Raw genomic sequence first — 18,872 nt, 5'->3', positions numbered from 1 at the left:
GCCTTCAAAACGACCTTAAAGTCTGTGATAAAGGCCCAGGAGTTAACTGGGACAAAAAGAATGAAGGACAGGAGCGTGGTGCCACGGCAGAAGGAGGAGGAGCCAGAGCAGCCCGGGCTTGTGCTGGCCCGTGGGCTCGCGTGGCTGTGGACCCAGCACTGGAGCCCGACTCTTATCTCCCTTCTAGCGTGGAAGGAAACGCTGCGGGGGACACCGCGTGGGCACCAAGGGAGGCCCTGCATCTGGTGGTGCTTGGACATCCATAAGCTGGACGTCTCCAGCGCCGGCCCCCTCCAGCTCTCCAATTCTTTGCTTCTGTTGCTGCATCTTAAATGTTATTCAAGCTGGAAACCGAATAGGAAGAACAAATGGCTGCTGTGCTCCAGTCCTTACTCAGTACTAGTGTGACCTTGGACAAGTGGCCTAACCTCTCTGAGCCCCAGTGGGGAAATAGCTGGCTTTCAAGGTGGTTGTGAGAATGAAATGAGATTGTGTATATAGAGTGCCTTGTCCTGGCCCATCCTACCTGTGTTTATGAAGAACACCAGCGTGTCTGTGGAAGCACAGAGCAAAGCAGGGAGGGGCAAGCGCTAGCCACAGTCAGGAGACCAGAATTTTATTTCTCTCTGCTGCTCGCTCCCTGTGACCTTAGGTTAAGTCTCTCTAGGTTGAAATGGACTTATTTTATGATATCCATGAAAAGTACCCTAAAAAAGCCACAGTGTGGCCCATTTCTGCTAGTTTCCACATGGGCTTTTGTCTGTAACTTGCAACAGCATCCAGGGGCTCAGGAGCAGCCCTCAGCAGGCCTGGGGCTCCACCTCACCTGCTTCCGTGGGCGGGGTCATCCGGCTGCGGCCATTCTCATGGAAGACACTCGGCAGTGGGGAGGCTGGTCGCCAACTTACCCAGGAGCCCGTGAGCACCGGAGGACAGGGGCCATCTCTCTCTGACCCTGTGCCTCGGCAGCATCAGGCAGAGCATGGGAAATGCAGGAAACGGCAGTTGATCCCAATACGTGAGTGGCGTTGGGAGGACAGCCGGTTGCATTGAGCCCAGGTCTGCGCAGGCCCAGCAGGTGTGGGAGCAGATGTGTGCTGCGGACAGGTGCTGCTCCCTGCTCTGGTGAGCAGTGGCAGCTGGCCCCAGGCTGGGGCCCCCTCGGGATGGGGCTTGCAGGTGGGTGCTTGGCAGGCCACAGGGGACGGGGCTGGCTGGTCGAACAGCACTGGGGTGCAGGAAGCAGGAAGCTAAGGTGAAGCACTGAGAAGAGCAGAATGCGGCGGGGGGGGGGGGCTGCGGGGACCCTGTCTCCAGTGTACCTGGGCTGGTGGCCAGAGCCCAGCAGGCTGCATCCACCTCAGGAGAGCCGTCTCCCAGAAGCAAGGGGCGAGGAAAGAGCGTTCAACCCTCGTTCTTAGTCCAGAAAGGCTTCAAGGGGCTGCTGGTTGGGTGCCAGGTACCTTTCAGTCACACCAGGCCTTGGACACCGTTCCCTCCTCTTGGCACAGCAGCAAACTGAAACCCGCAGAAGAAAGGGCTTGCCTGACGTCGGGCAGCCAGGACGTGGCAGGGCCAGATTTCAGACCCCATTGCTGCATATGGAGGGTTTGTTTTTGTCTCCTGGTTTCCGGTGTTACAAATAACATTGGCAAGGATGAAGTTCTGTTTTTTCTTTTGGATTATTTTCAGGAAAGCAATTACAGGGTCAAAGCTTAGGAGCATCTTCGTAGATCTTGATATGTAATTATCAAATTTTGCCCCCAAAGGGGTGCATCACCTTACAAAGTCGGCAGCACCAGTTTCACCTGAAAGTGACTCCCCCCCCCATAAACACTGCTGCACCCTGGAGGCTGTGCCCTGCCCTGCCCAGGACCTCCCTTCTCCCTGCTGGTGAGCCCAGTGTGGAGTTTTGTGACACAGCCCATCGGGGTTTTAACTGGGATGGCATTGACCTTAAGTATCACGTGGGGGGAGTGGATCTGTTTGTAGTGTTGTCTTCTAATCTATGGACATGGTATGCCTCGCCACCTCCTGAGGCCTCTTCCTCTCATAATAGAGGTTTAGGACTTTTGCCAGAGAGATCTTGTACATGTTTTATTAGGATGTGATTGTAAATGATTGTTCTTACTTCATTTTCTAATTGTTACAGCTAGAATTTTTCAAACGTAGCACTTTTTGTATATCGATTTTTATATCCAGCAGCCCTTCTAAACTCTTATGTTCTAGTAACTTATCTGTTGATTCTTTGACTTTTCTGCCATCTCTAAATAATAACAGTTTTGTTTCTTCCTTTCGAATCTTCATACCTGTTTTTTCCTGGCCTTACTCTGGCCAGGACCTCCAGGACAATTTGAAGCATCACACTGGGCACAAAGGTGACAGTGGGCATCTTTGTTGTCTTTCCATTGTCACAGGGTTCCATCACTGTACGTGAGGTTTGTTACGGGGTTTTGTAGCTGCCCTTTATCAGGGCAACAGGGTCCCTTCTATTCCTAGTTTGCTGAGAGCCTTTCTCAGGAATGGATCTTGAATTTTAATCTGCAACTGTGGAGAACATGGTACGACTCTTCTTTTTTCTGTTGAAGTGATGGATCACGCTGAGTTTTGCAGTACTGAGTCGATCTTGCACTCCTGGGATAAACCCAGCTCGACTGTGTGGTGTCATCCTCTTTACGTATTGCTGGATTCACTTTGTTACTCGTGTAGGATTTTTGCATCTGTTTCCATGAATGAGGTGCCCTGCACTTTCTCTTTTTCACATTTCCCTTATCGGGTTTTGACGTCAAGGTTATGGTGGCTTCACAGAAGGAGCTGGGTGGTTCCCTCTTTTTCTGCGTCTGCGTTTGTGTCAGAGTGGAGCTCTTTGTTCCTTAAAGGCGTGCGAAAGTCACAGGTGAAGCCCTCTGGGCTGCGGTTTGCTCTGCGGGAAGGCCGGCTTCACCAACTTTCTCTTTCAGAAGTCTCGCCCATCCCCGTCCTCCCAGACCACACCTCCTCTCAGCTGCGTGGCTGTGACACCCTAAGGGTCACTGCCTGGGCCTCCCCAGCTGATCTCCCTGAAGCTCCCCCTCGATCCTAGCCCTCTCCTGCTCCCAGGTGCAATCCAGATCTACAGCAAGACGCTCACGGCCCTCCGCTGCGGCCGGGCCTCCTGTCCGCCCTTCCCTTCGGCTGTGTCTCGCCGAGCTTGTGGCACACCTGGCCTTCTTGTCTGGGAGCGTCTGTCCATGCCCATGGCTACAAAACGCTGTTCCATCCTGACCCCACGTCTTCCAGAAAACCAGCCCTTCCCTCTAGCTGCGGGTCCCCTCCTTCCTGTCGTCTCTATTTCTGCATATCATCAAAACCCCTTTGGGTAGAATTATTCCCTGCTCAAGTCTTCCAAGAGGACGGGCATATGTTTATGATCATGCAATTATTCAGTCAACAAACACATCCAGTGCACCTGGCACTGTGCTCAGTGCTGGGTTATATCAATAACTAAGACAGATTCCAGCCGTTTCAGAACTTTCCAGTGAGCAGGAAACAAAACAGCTTGCACTGTACAGGTGAACATACAAAAAATGAAATCAAATCACCCAGAATCCCACTGTTAACACATTGGAGCATTTCTTCCCAGCTTTAAAATGTATATACTAACCGGGGCTGGCCCCGTGGCCGAGTGGTTAAGTTCGCGCACTCCGCTGCAGGCGACCCAGTGTTTCGTTGGTTCGAATCCTGGGCTCGGACATGGCACTGCTCATCAAACCACGCTGAGGCAGCGTCCCACATGCCACAACTAGAAGAACCCAAAACGAAGAATATACAACTATGTACCGGGGGGCTTTGGGGAGAAAAAGGAAAAAATAAAATCTTAAAAAAAAAAAATGTGTATACTAACCTACTGAAAGAGGTACATACTACCCTATTTTACAGACAAGTAAACTGAGGCACAGTGCACTTAAGCCAAAGGTGACAAGAATGACAGGGTCTGGATTCTAACTTAGGCAGCCTGGCTCTGAGCCCCCGAGCCGCCCTACCCCATCATTAGAGAACAGAATGGGTGGAGCTGTGTGTCCCCGTTTCGGGGCCCCCATTGTTCACCTCTCTCACTGCATCTTGTGTTGGGAACACAAGTGTGCATTCTGGCCCCCACCTTGGTGTCACACCTCCGGTGCTCTACTTACAGCCTTCTCAGGCTGTGTGGGGACAGACTCCGCCGGGAGTCCGGAGGCCTGGGTTCTCGTGGCCCTGCCACCAACTCTGTGTGACCTCAGGCTGGTCACTGGGCCTGTTTCCACATCTGTCGACAAAGCCGGGACCCCGTCACACTGCCGCTGGCTCCAAGGATCCCCTCTGCTGGCGGGGCGGCGCCCCTCGATAGGCGGTCTCGGCCCGACCTGGAGCTGGACGGGGGTGGGGGCCGGACGCCTGGGGGCGGCGGGGGGCTGCGCGGGAGCGAGCCCTCCTCCCTCCCCGCCCCCGACTGTCCCCGCGGCCGGGGCCGCCCGGGCGGCGACCCTGGCGGGGGCTGGGAAAACCACCCCCGGGGCCAGCGATCCCCGCACCAGCCGGCGTCCCACGGCGGCGGCGACCCAAAGGAAGCGCGCGACCGCGCCGCCGCGCCCCCCGCAGGCATGGGTCCCGCAGCCCCTGCCCCGCAGCCGCCGCGCTCGGCCGGGCAGGGGGCGATCTCTGGGCATCTGGGGACCCCCCCCATCCCGCCCCGGCGGCCCCGCCTGTATCATCCCGAAGTGCGAGAGGAACAGAGGATGCGCTCGGGACGCCAGGCGGCGCAGGCTGTCAATCGCAGGGACTCGCCCCGCAGTTCAGGGTTTGGGGTTGTGCTTGGGGAACCGGGTTAGGGGCGGGGGCGCGTCCCCCTCCCCGCGAGGCCTGGCCCCCTCTCCGCCCCCGTGCGCCTGGTGCCAGTCCTGGACCGGCGCTCCTGATGGCCCTGGCCCGGGCGCCCCACCCCTCCCGGGGTCCCCACCGCACCCCAGCCACTGGTCCTCTCTAGATGGGGACCTTTGACCTAGGATGACACGGACCCCTGAGGCAGTCTGGGAATGCCGACGGACTCCTCAAAAGAATATTTTTAAGTGAATAAATGGAGGAAACCAATTATACAGAAAAGCAATTAATAAAATTTTTAAATACGTGTAATGTAGTAGTGTGTTTTACTTTTTAACACATTAAATAACAAGACCAAAGCTGCAAGTCTGAAATCCATCATTTTGAAGTAGCAGTGAGTGTAAGCGATATCTAGAGATTTCTGCTTCAGTCGAAATGTGATTTGAAAATATCTGGATTTCTGTTGGTGATGAAGTCACAGGTACAGCTGACATCACTGAGGTTTGCGTCCCCATTCATAATTGATGGGAAAGTAAATAGTCAGAGGTGGGTGAAAAGAAGATGTAAAATTTTTTTGTCCAATTTCGGAAACCTCTGGCTGCTGTCCTCTGGTCTCCTCCTCCCAGGGTTCTCTCTGTGGACCCCAGGTTAAGAACTCCGCTCTTCGAAACAGAGTTGCATAAGAAGAGCTAAGAGAGAAGTGGGAGGTGTGAGGGGTAGAGAAAGGAAAAGCCTGCCCTACTGGGTGGGTCTGTTTAAAAGGGAAGCACAGGGCCCATTTTTCTGCCTCTGGGCCTTTGCACATGCTCTTCCCTCTGCTACGTCTTCCCGTGTCTTTGTCTCATCTGCTACCCCAAACTCTAGTGTCTTCTTGGAAACCCTCCACCTGCCCCACTCCCAGCACGGGGGTCCCCCTCACTCTTGTCCCCTGATTTCTTACCAGCTCTGCTCAGGGCATCTGCATTGATCTCAGGTGTTTGCATTCAGGCGGGGCTCTCCTGCTGGACAGACCCAGGCAAGGCCTCCACCCGGGCTGCTCCATCTCTGGGTCTGCAGGGTCCAGCTGGTGCTCAGTGGGTGTTTGTTGAATGAACAGCAAAGTCATGCCCTGCGGTGTTCTCGAAGCTCCTGGCAGGGCTCACACTTCAGAGAGGACTGCCTGCGATGATGTGTGTGTTGCCTTCCTAATACACTTTTTTTCAAGTTGTCATTTTTAAAACCCGGTTAAAAACAATATATAAATACAATGGAATATTATTTGGCCGTAAAAAGGAATGAAATACTGATACATATTACAGTGTGGACAAACCTTGAAAACGTGATGCTGAGTGAGAGAAGCCAGCCCAAAAGGCCACGTACTCTATATCCCATTCAGGTGAAATGCCCAGAATGGCAAATCCAAAGAGAGAGAAAGCACATTAGTGGTTGCTGAGGACAGAGACTGGGGTCAGAGAAGGGAGAGTGACGGCTCCTGGGCACAGGTTTCTTGCCCAGATGTTGAAAACACTCTAAAATTAGACGGTGGTGATAGTTGTATAACTGTGTGAATATACTAAAAATCACTGAATTGTCCACTCTAGATGGGTGAATTTTAGGCTATGAGAATTACATCTCAATAAACGTGTTACTGAAAAGGGAGTAGGGAAATATCTACATCTCTGTCAGTTTCCACATGTTCCTGCAAGGCGGACCCTGCACAGAGCTGCGTGGTGAGATTACGGGTGGGTGTGGCTGTTTTGGATTTTCCGAAATAAACTTGTGCTACATTTGTAGTCGGTTTTGTTTCTTGTGGGTTTTTTTGGTGAGGAAGATTGGCCCTGAGTGAACACCTGTGCCAACCTTCCTCTATTTTCTATGTGGGATGCCCCACAACATGGCTTGATGAGCAGTGTGTAGGTCTGTGCCCAGGATCCGAGCCTGTGAACCCTGGGCCGCCAAAGCAGAGTCCATGAACTTAACCTCTATGCCACTGGGCCGGCCCTATAATTGGTATTTTTTTAAAGTTTACTTAAAAATGCTTGATCTTTGTATTTATTATGTCATCATCTATCTAAAAAGAGAAAGAGAGATACAAATAGATACGTTTTTACTTAGGCTAGAAAGAAATGTGGAAGGAAACACTGTAATATAAATAAAGCGGTTGCCCGTGGGCGTGTGGGCTATGTACCTGTAGCTGGTGGTGGATCCCTGTGGGTTCATCAGACCGTTTATTTTCTCTACTTTTGTGTATGCTTGAAACCACTCATAATATAATTTTTTAAATAAACTTGAGGGGTCGGCCCACTGGTGTGCTGGTGAAGTTTGCACACTCTGCTTTGGTAACACAGGGTTTGTGGGTTCAGATCCCAGGCACAGACCTACACACTGCTCATCAAGCCACACTGTGGCAGCATCCCACATACAAGATAGAGGAAGATTGCCACAGATGTTAGCTCAGGGCCAATCTTCCTCCCCAAAACAAAACAAAACAAAAAACTACAGCCATTCAGAGGATATTTATATATCTGAATGGTTGCATTTATTGAGCACCTGCTGTGTGCCAAGCACTGTGTAAAGTGCTCCAAGGATCCAGCAGGTCGTTTCATCCTGTGTGACCTCAGGCAAGTTACTTCACCCTTCTGTGAAGTGGGTACCCGAGGGTCACTGTAAATATTCAATAAGAACAGGATTACCCTTCAATCTTGTCCCCAACACAGACGCACATGAAAAGAAGTTAATTTTGTCAATTTGCTGTTTTCTTGTTTGACCTGAGGGGGATCTCGAGGGCCACAAGGATTTATGAGCATGTTTTGCAGACGCGCAGAAGGCCTTTAAGGAAGTTAGATGACCAGATAACCTGCCCCCGCTAAAAAATTAGATGACCAGATAACCTGCCCCCAGCTGCCACGGAGGGCCAGAAGTCCAACTGCCCAGGGGCTTGTCAGGAGTGAAAGAAACACGGATTTCCCCTTTGTTTCTTCAGAACACCTCCTCCTAAGCCCCTTGGCCCTATAAAAAGCCCCTGCTTTCTTCTTTCATTAAGGCGGATTTGAGAGAACCTATCCTCCTGCCTTCTCGTTCTGGCCAGTTTGAATAACCCTCTCTCCATCCCCAAGGACCCTGACTCCATGATCGGCTTACTGTGCACGGTGCACCAATCTGACATTAAGAGCTTTGGTAGCACAAGGAGACAGCCCTGCTACAGGGGAGAGAGACCAAGGGGGCCTGGCCACGCTGGGCAGACAGGGCAGGGGAGCCACTGTTCCCGTGTCGCGGTGTGAGGGTCTGACAGCTAAATCCTTGTCTTTCCGCCACAGGCAGTGATTGAATCGAATCTAAAAAGTGAAAAATCAGTAATTGTCAGTAACAGCTTGTCACTGATACAGAATAAGGTGAGAACCAGAAGAAACATCTAGAAGAGTGCAAATGGCTGCCTTTGAGGGGAGGACCCAGGGTGGGGCAGAGAGGAGGGAGGGGACTGGCATTCTTCATTATAAGCCTTGTAATTCTATTTGTCCTTTAAAAATGTGTACCTGTTATTAATTTTATTGAAAATGAAAGTTAAAGTAAAAAAGAAGAGAGAAAGAAAATGGAAAATGAGAGGGGTGAAGTAACCGGCCTGAGGTCACACAGGATTCAGAGCTGAGCCTCTCTGAGCTCAGATCTGAGACGGGCGTGGGCTCTGCAGCCCCGCTCAGCCTGATGCTGGGGGTGGGCAGAAGGCATTCTGGGCAGAAGGACCAGCCTCTGATTGAAGATAGGTTATTTTCACCGTCAGATGTTGCTGAAGTGATCGCCTACACTGTTAATGTCAACAAGCCCTTCATGAACCTGAATGGCCCTTTTCACATGTCTGACCTGGCGGGCTGGGTTGTGGGGAGCCAGTGTCCACCAAAGCCCCTGCTCAGTGTCAGCAATTCTGCAGAGTGCTCCCTAAGTAGGCTGCATCACTTTGCAAGCTCACGATGAGCTGTTCTCCAAAGGCAGCCACAGATGTGTCAGGCAGAGGGGCTGGCTTTGAATTCAGGTCTCGGCATCTGCTGGTCCTCAGGGCAGCGGTGGGGCCAGTGCAGAACAAGACCTGGAGTCTGGAAAGTAAGCACTGGTCTTGACAACATGATGGGAGTGGAGCTGTGTGGACCCAGAAGGGCACAGCATGTGCAAAGGGCCAGGGGCCTTGGTCTGGGGGCCAACATGAGTCAGTGACAATGTGATGGGAGTGGGGAAGGGTTTGCAGCCTAGGAGAGCTGGGGGCTGAGGTGAGAGTAGAGATTTGAAGGGCCTTGAAGGTGGCCATAGGGTGATGGGGCAGTAGTGAGAGCTTGTGGCTGTCACAGGTGCACACCGCACTCACCTCCCCCGGTCCCCTTTGCAACCTGCCCCAGACCCTGCTGCCCCCTTAGAGGAGCCTGCCTATCCGTTTTCCCCAGCAGAGCCCCTGGGCCCAGCCTGCCTGGCACAGGGGTGTCCCCAGACCCCCAGTCCTGCCCCCAACCAGTCCAGCTGCGGAACCCTGGGCCAGTCATTCAGCCTCTTGGAGCCTCTTCTGACTCCCCAGGAAAAGGGGACCCCAGAGCCTCACTCTCAGGGCTTCACAGAACTGAACATCGGTCAGCCTTATAAAGTGCCGGCGCGGGGCCTGGTCCTCAGATGAGGCCCAGAGTTAGTTCCCCAGCCATCACCCCTCTCCTCGGTTCTCATCGACCACGGGTACTACGCGCCTACTGCGTACCAGGCCTTCTGCTGGGCGGAGGGGGCACGGAGATGAAAGGGCAGCGGGTGTAGACAAGCAGAGTAGAGTGGTCGGCGTTAGGAAAAGGAAGGTGCACAGGGTCTGAGGGGGCCCCTAGAGGAACCTTAACCCAGCGCCAGCAGGGTCTGGAAGGATCAGTCGCAGCAAGCTAGGGGAGGGGGCGGGACGCGGGGTACACGAAGGAGCGGGGTGGGGGGGGTGGGGAGGACAGAAGGCCGGCGTGGCCGGAGGGACCGGACGCTGGGAGGCCGCAGGGCCTCGGGGCCTGGCAAGGATTGGTGTCTTTATCCCAAAAAGCGACTTCGGGGTCTAAAGGCACCGCTCCGGCCGCGGCGGGGGCGGGGGCGGGAGACGAGCGGCGGCTGCACGGCGGTGGCCGGGGCCGTGGGCGCGCCGCTCGGGGCCCAGCCTGCAGCCGCGCCGCCCCGCCCCCCGGCCGCGCGAGGGGCGGCGCCGGGGACCCCCCGCGGCTGGTTGGCCCGGCGGCGGCGCGTGACGCCCGCGGCCAATCCCCGCGCCGGCGGGCAGGGCGGGCCAGCGCGGACCGGCCGGCAGGGGGCGGCAGAGGGCGGGGCTGCAGGACGCGCTCGTCCCCGCGCGGGGCCCCGAGCGGCGGCTCCCGGGACGGGACCTGGCCGAACGACCGTCCCGATGAACTTCCCGTGACCCTGTGTCGCCGAGGCCACCCGGCGTCCGGCGTCCGCTGTCCGCTGGGCAGCGATCGCTTCTCGTGCGGTCCGGCCCGTCGTCACTGTCCCAGCCCGCTCTGCCCAGCCTCGGGTCCTGGCCTCGGAGGGTCACAGGGACCCGTTGGAGATATTGGAGTTACGACAAGTCCCCTCTCCTTCTCCATCCCCCCTGGGTTAGGTCCCGACCTCCAAGCGCCATCGTGCACGCCGCCTCCTCCGGGAAGCCTTCCGAGAGCCCCGGCGGCCCGACTCCCGGGCGCTCCGCGCTGTTCTCTCGGCCTGGGAGCATCGTTACCTGGGGATGTTTCTCCTGGAGGGCCTGCGCGGGGGCCCCTCCCCAGCAAGGGCCGCAGGCTCTTTGGGGGTCCATCGAGGCGAAGTAAAGAGCAGAAGTTGGCCAGAACCATCTCCCGCCACCCACCCTCAACTGACTCGGAGGAGATGCAGACGGGGAGGCCCCTGCCAAGGCCCGCAGTCCCCTACGAGGAGCGTGGGCTGGGAAGCCTGGAAGCGCCCTCTGGCCTCTCCGAACCTCCACCCGTGCCTGTGCGGATGGGGACCGGTGACTGGCCTGGACCCCTTCCAATGGTCGAGGTGGTGAGGTGGGATTGATGCTCCTTAGAAAGCATCCAAGGGAGGATCATTTGTGCCCAGTGTTTAACCTTAGCATCAAACGTGGGGAAACAAGGGGCCGGCGCGGTCGCATAGCGGATAAGTTTGCGGACTCCGCTTCGACGGCCGGGCTTGGCCAGCATGGATCCCAGGCGCGGACCTACGCACCGCTTATGAAACCATGCGCTGTCAGGCGTCCCACGTATAAAGTAGAGGAAGATGGGCACAGATGTTCGCTCAGGGCCAGTCTTCCTCAAAAAAAAAAAAAGGGGGAAATGCACCAAGACGTGCACACAGCAAAGCTTCGGAAAACAGACTCCTCTACAAAACATGGTGCATGGAATTGAGCTTTACTGGTTTGTCTTGTTATGGCCTCTCTCCCCCTCTAGAAAGTCAGCTCTAAAGACACCAAAGGGTGTGCAGTGAAAAGTTTACCCCTTATCATTTTCTTTAGTGTATTTGTATATCTAGCATCTTCTTAACTAGAGCAACTGCTGATTTAGCTATTTTCAATTTTTAAAAATTTATATCTACTAGATTTATTTCATTTGGATTAGTTCTCCTTTTTTCTAAATGATTTTACACTTTGATCTTTATTTCTATTGGTTTGTTGTTGTTGTTGTTGTTGTTGACCTCTCCCTTGAATGAGATTCTTAGTTCATTAGTTTTAATTCGTCCTTGTTAATATCAGAATTTAAAGCTATGAATTTCCCTCTGAGTACTGATTTTGCTGTTTACCTTAGGTCCTGATATGCAGTGTTTCAATTATGATTGTTTTCTAGACATTCTGAAATTTCAACTTGATTTCCTTTCTGACCCAAGAGCAATTTAGGAGTTTTAAAATTCACAGGTAGTAACAATGGGAGAAGATATTTGCAATCCATGTATCTGGTAAGGAGTTAATATCCAAAATATATAAAGAACTCATACATCTCAACAACAAAAAAACTAATAACCCAATTAAAAAATGGGCAAAAGTTCTGAACAGACGTTTCTTCAAAGAAGATACACAGATGGCCAACAGGCACATGAAAAGATGTCCAACATCACTAACCTTCAGGGAAATGCAGGGGCTGGCCTGGTGGCACAGCAGTTTAGTTCACATGTTCCACTTCAGTGGCCTGCAGTTTGCCAGTTTGGATCCTGGGTGTGGACATGGCACCGCTTGTCAAGCCATGCTGTGGCAGGCATCCCACATATAAAGTAGAGGAAGATGGGCACAGATGTTAGCTCAAGGCCAGTCTTCCTCAGCAAAAAGAGGAGGATTGGCAGCAGACGTTAGCTCAGGGCTAATCTTCCTCAAAAAAAAAAAAAAAATCAGGGAAATGCAAACCGAAACTACAATGAGAGGGGCTGGCCTAGTGGTATAGTGGTTAAGTTTTTGTACTCTGCTTTGGCAGCCAAGGGTTCACAGGTTTGGATACCCTATATGGACCTACACACCGCTCATCAAGCCATGCTGTGGTGGCATCCCACATACAAAATAGAGGAAGACTGGCACAGATGTTAGCTCAGGGCCAATCTTCCTCAAGCAAAAAGAGGAAGATTGGCACAGATGTTAGCTCAGGGCCAATCTTCCTCAAGCAAAAAGAGGAAGATTGGCAACAGATGTTAGCTCAGGGCCAATCTTCCTCACCAGAAAAAATAAAAAACCAAAACTACAACGAGATATCACCTCACACCCATCAGGATGGCCATAATTAACAAGACAGGAAATAACAAGTGTTGGAGAGGATGTGGAGAAAAGGGAACTCTCATCCACTGCTGGTGGGAGTGCAAACTGGTACAGCAACCATGGAAAACAGTATAGAGAGTCCTCAAAAAATTAGAATAGAACCGCCGTACAATGCAGCTATTTCACTGCTGGGTACTTACCTAAAGAACATGAAAACACAAATGCGCAAAGGTACATGCACCTCTGTGTCCACTGCAGCCTTATTCACAACAGCCAAGACGGAAGCAACCTACAGGCCCATCGAGAGACAAATAAATAAAGAAGATGTGGTATATATACACAATGGAATACTACCCAGCCATTTTTTATGAAATCTTGCCATTTGTCCGTGAGGGTTTTATGATAAGCAAAATAAGTCAGAGGGAGAAAGTCAAATACCGTATGGTCTCACTCATAAGTAGAAGATAAAAACAACAACAAACAATGACATAGCAACAGAGATTGGGTTGGTGCTTACCAAGGGGAGGGGGGAGGGGGGAGGGAGAAAGGGGTGACTAGGCGCACGCCTGTGGCGATGGATTGTAGTTAGTCTTCTGGTGGTGAACATGATGCAATCTGCACAGAAACTGAAATATAATTATGTGCACCTGAAATTCATATAATGTCATAAACCAATGTTACCACAATTAAAAACAATTACGGGTAATGAGGTCTTTTTGTTTTGTAGTTTGGTTATTAATTTCTGGTTTGATTTACATTGTGATTGGAGAATGCTGTCTGTTCCATATCCACTTTTTGGAAAATATTGTTTTGTTTTGTTTTGTTTTTGCTGAGGGAGATTCGCCCTGAGCTAACATCTGTGCCATTCTTCCTCTATTTTGTATGTGGCATGCTGCCACGGCATGGCTGCTGACAAGTGGTGTAGGTCCGCACCCAGGAACCGAACCCAGGCTACCAAAGCAGAGCACACTGAACTTAACCACTAGGCCATGTGGCCAGCCCCTGTACTGGTTCTTGAAAAATGGTTTGATGTGAGGCCGGCCTGGCAGCACAACAGTTAAGTTTGCACGTTCCATTTTGGCGGCCCAGGGTTCACTCCTTCGGATCCCGGGTGTGGACCTACACATTGCTTGACAAGCCATGCTGTGGCAGGCATCCCACGTATAAAGTAGAGGAAGATGGGCACGGATGTTAGCTCAGGGCCAGTCTTCCTCAGCAAAAAGAGGAGGATTGGCAGCAGTTAGCTCAGGGCTAATCTTCCTCAAAAAAAAAAGTTTTGATGTATGTAGTCGATCTTTGTGAATGTTCATATGTCAATCTACACAAGTGTAGTCTGTTTTTAGGGTAGAGAGTTTGACATAAATTAACTGAATCTATCTCACTGATTATATTATTAGATCATTAATCTTACTTAATTTTTTGTGCACATATCTGTGAGAGATGAATTAAAATCCCTACTCCTGATGTACTTTTTTTTTTGAGGAAGATTAGCCCTGAGCTAACATCTGCTGCCAATCCTCCTCTTTTTGCTGAGGAAGACTGGCCCTGAGCTAACATCCATGCCCATCTTCCTCTACTTTATACATGGGACGCTTACCATAGCATGGCTTTGCCAAGCAGTGCCATGTCCGCACCCAGGATCCGAACTGGTGAACCCCAGGCTGCAGAAGCAGAATGTGTGCACTTAACTGCTGTGCCACTGGACCGGCCCCTCCTGATGTACTTTTTGCTCTCTCCTTGTAGTTCTTCCATTGTATGAATGCAGATGCTGTGTTATTTGACGCATCCATGTTCGAGCATGCTATTTGCCAGCTCTGTGATAGCTTCATTGTGCCTTACATTCATTCTCATTATAAAGTGCTCCTTTGGGCCTCATCTAACGTATGCCTTGAATTTGACCCCTGCTTTCTGTTTGTTCGCATTTGCCTGTTGCCCCTTGAACCTTCCTTTTATTTTCATTCTTTCTGAGTCTTCTCATTTGGAGAGTGTCTTTCGCCTCCAGCTTAGAGCTGAATGTGAACCATCTGACAGGCATTTCCCTTTACAGAGGAGTTAACCTATTTTCATATCTCAATGTGACAAATCTATCTCAGTCTCAATGAAGTCATCTTATTATGCTTCCTATTTTTTTCTTTTTCTTTTATTTTTTTTACTTTATTTATTTATTTATTTATTTATTTTTGAGGAAGCCTGGCCCTGAGCTAACATCCATGCCCATCTTCCTCTACTTTCTATGTGGGACGCCTACCACAGCATGGCTTGTCAAGCGGTGCCATGTCCGCACCCGGGATCTGAACCGGCGAACCCTGGGCCGCTGAAGCAGAACATGCGCACTTAACCGCTGTGCCGCCAGGCCTGCCCCTCTGCTTCCTATTTTTGTAGGTTATAAAATATTTGCTTAATTAGAGTGCAAGTGTTTCTTCTGATATCTGGAAATTTTGTAGCTGGTCCTTGTGGTTACTTTTATAATTTTATATAACACACTTAATGCTTTATTTCTCTAAAGAGTATCTATTGACTCCCAAGTATAGGTGAGGATAACACTGTTAGGTTTTCTTTGCCTCCTTCCTTCTCTCTACTTTCCCTATCACAATGTAATTTTATTTTATTTAAACTATTTTTTTTTTTAAAGATTGGCACCTGAGCTAACAACTGTGCCAATCTTCTTTTTCTTTTCTTTCTTCTTCTCCCCAAAGCCCCCCAGTACATAGTTGTATATTCTGGTTGTGAGTGCCTCTGGTTGTGCTATGTGGGACGCCGCCTCAATGTGGCCTGATGAGCGGTGCCATGTCTGCGCCCAGGATCCGAACCAGCGAAACCCTGGGCCACTGAAGCGAACTTAACCCTTGGCCACATGGCCGGCCCCCACAGTGTAATTTTAAATGAAAACAAATATCAGGCTAAATACATTAATTTACATCATATATGTGATATATGTATAAAAATATATCCTTGTGTCTAAGAGGTCATTGATTTTAAGATATTCCATGATGTAGTGTGAGAGAATAGAAAATATATATTGGTCTCTGCCCCGGGTTCCCAGGCTCCTGAAACCGTCGGAATTTCCTCCGTGATAAGAGCACCAGGAGCGGCGCTTGTTCTCATGTTTGGTCTCTGCCCCGGGGTCTGGCACTGAGGCCTAAAACCCTTGGAATTTCCTGGGCGATAGGAGTGTCTCTCGCTCTAATGAGGCGACTCTGGGTGGGCTCCCAGAGTGGGGCTGGTCACCAGAACCACCAGCCATGATTCGAAGCCTGGAATTTGCAGCTCTCCTCCCACTTCCCCAGAGAGGGGAGGGGTCCGGAGATGGAGTTAATGATTGACCGTGCCCACGTGAGGAAGCCTCCATGAAATCCCAATGGGACGGGGTTCAGGGAGCTTCTGGGTGGGTGACCACGTCCACACTGGGAGGGTGATGTACCCCAGCTCCACGGGGACAGAAGCTCCTGCACTCGGGACCCTCCCAGACGCCGCCACTCCCCCCGCCCCATGCATCTCTTCATCTGGCTGTTCATCTGTATCCTTTATCAGCTCCTTTAAGAAACTGATCAGTGCAAGTCAGTGTTTCCCCGAGTTCTATGAGCTGCTCCAGCAAATTAATTGAACCAGAGGAGGGGGTCATGGGAACCTCCGATCTATAGCCGGGTGATCAGAAGCACAGAGATAACTGGTGTCTGAAGTGGGGGTGCGGGTGGCAGACTTGTGGGGCTGAGCACTTACCTGTAGGATCTGACATTGTCTTCAGGTAGATAGTGTCAGAATTGAGACAAATTGTAGGACACCCAGCTGGCGTCAGAAACTTGCCTGTCGTTGTGGGGAAAACCCACACATTTGGTGACCAGATGTGTCAGAAGTGAAATGCTCCGTGTGGCAGTAAAGGAGACTCACGGGAGAGACATACAGGAGGAAGGGCTGGGTTTTCCCTACCCTGGGAGGAAATAACTGAGTTTGTTCCTTTATATGTAGCAACAGCTTTTTGAATGAAAATGAAACTCTGTCCCATCCCGCAGGCCCTACAGAGGGCTAACAGCGCTCCTGCCTGAGACGGAGGCTGGGGGCATCTTCATTTTCTTCCTTCTGGACCCTGTGTCCCTCCTGGGCTGCCCAGCAGAGGCCTGCCCTCCCTTAGGCCCCTTGGAGGAGGCTTCGGTGTCCTTGCCAGTGATCACAGCCCTGAGAGTCTCAGCAGGAGCCACCTGGGTGCAGGGGCTCGGACTGTGTCACCTGGGTTCCAGGTGGCACCAGGCCCTGTGTCTAGGTGTGCCAGGTGGATGACGTCAGATCCATCCTGCTGGATGCTCCTCTTCCTCCAGCTTCTTTCATGAATCTGGATGTGGCTGACACTAGCGCAAAAGCAAATCATGTTCGATATCATCTTATTAAAAAGCATTCTGGAACTTTCTCAAGACCCTGGAGTTCCCAGAAGAACCCAGCATTGCCCAGTGCCAACTTGTGACTGTGCTGGCCACACTCCCCTGATGAGCCTCCTCCAGCTCCTGCATGCCAGCCCAACCAGGGCGCCCCCATCCCAACCACACGGGGTTCCTGCCTCCCCTGAGGCCTCTGCTTCTGCTGTTTCTTCCACCTGGGCTGCCATCCTCCCTCCAGTTTTTTTTTTGTTTATTTTTTTTTGAGGAAGATTAGCCCTGAGCTAACATCTGCTGCCAACCCTCCTCTTTTTGCTGAGGAAGACTGGCCCTGAGCTAACATCCGTGCCCATCTTCCTCTACTTACCACAGCATGGCTTGATGAGTGGTGCCATGTCCGCACCCGGGATCTGACCGACGAACCCCAGGCCGCCGAAGCGGAACATGTGCACTTAACTGCTGCACCACCAGCCCGGCCCCCTCCCTCCAGTTTTTGTGGTTTAAACCTTGCCCATTTTCTAAGACTCAGCCTGAACATCACCTCCTGCTGGAAGCATCGGTCCCTCCCTCCTCTGGCCCTCAGCCTGGCCGTGGAACTAGCCACAGTGCCCACTGGAAGCTCAGGCTCCATCCTCTGACTCACGTCTCTGCCTCCCCTCCCAGAGCTGGGGCGGCCACAGAAGTTTCTGGAAGGAGCTTTGGAGTCAGACAAGACCCGGCTTCCACACACCGCCATTTCCTCGGTTGTAAACAGGGGATACTGGCTGTTCTCCGTTGTGGTTGTGAGGATGGATGGCGAGAGTCACCCCCCAGGGCCTGGGTACCCAGCACGTGGCAGCCCTGCACTTGACACTGGGGACACGGTGGCAGACAGCCCTGCCTGCCTGCAGGAAAGGGGCTCACAACAGGGAACTATCATTAGTACCAGCGGTATGTTATTATATCAGTTTTATTGGTGTATTTACATGAAAGCGCAAAATCTTATGTGAGCAACCAGAGGGATTTTTCCATACGTCCACGCTGGATCCACGCAGACCGAGTTACAGCACATTTCAGCTCTCGGGAAGCCCCCTCCAAGGGCACTCTTTAGACTTCGACCATCGCAGATTAATTTGGTCTGTGTTCTGAGCTTTATATAAATAGAATTACACAGTGTGTGCTCTCTTGGGTGTGGCTTCTTTCACGGAACATCAATATATATTATTTGTCCCTGTATTATTGCAACAACAATCATAATAATATTTGTATCCCCTCCCCCTGGGGCCTGGCATGTGGCAAGTGATTAATTAACAGTGAGTCTTGGTTGAGGGAACTTGACCCGTTCAGCTTTTTTTTTATACTAGAATGTGACCTGAGTCGAAGCCATTGTTGAAAAGGCACTGAAGGGGAAACTGGGGCAGCCGAGAAGGCCGAGGAGCTCAGTTTACGGGTCACTGGCATCTGCGGTTTGGCTTGGCTGTTTATAAATGCCCCTGGCAGCATCCTGAGGTCACCTCGGGCAGGTGGCTGTGGTCCATCCCTGGGGTCACCGGGCCCTGTGCCTCCGCTCCTCCCAGGTCCACCCAGGGCGGGTGCCTGCTCCCCACCCAGCCTCGGCGTCTCCACCTGCCAAATGGGTTCCAGCTCTTGTCCTCTGTGGTCTGGGGTGGGCACCCAGGAAGTGAGACTTGCGAGGCACCCCTAGGCTTGGTCTCAAAGGGAGAAAACATCCCCTGAGCCTGCTCCAGAGCCCCCAAGTAGAAATCTCTGGGTGCCTGCCTTTGCCCTGGGGGAGGGGGGGTGGTCCCTAGGGGTGGGTTCCCACTGGTCCCAAAGTGTGCACCAGGTCACTCCTGGAACCACAGGCCCTGGCTGCTCTCCCCAGCATCCATTTCACAGGTGAGAAACTGAGGCTGGGACTGCAGGCTGAGTCTGTATTCAGTGAGGAATGCACCAGGCCTGCACCTATTAGACACCTGCTG

This window comes from Equus asinus, chromosome 7 (genome assembly GCF_041296235.1).
Source record: "Equus asinus isolate D_3611 breed Donkey chromosome 7, EquAss-T2T_v2, whole genome shotgun sequence".
NCBI classification, from domain to species: Eukaryota; Metazoa; Chordata; class Mammalia; order Perissodactyla; family Equidae; genus Equus; species Equus asinus.
This window is presented reverse-complemented; position numbering follows the sequence as displayed.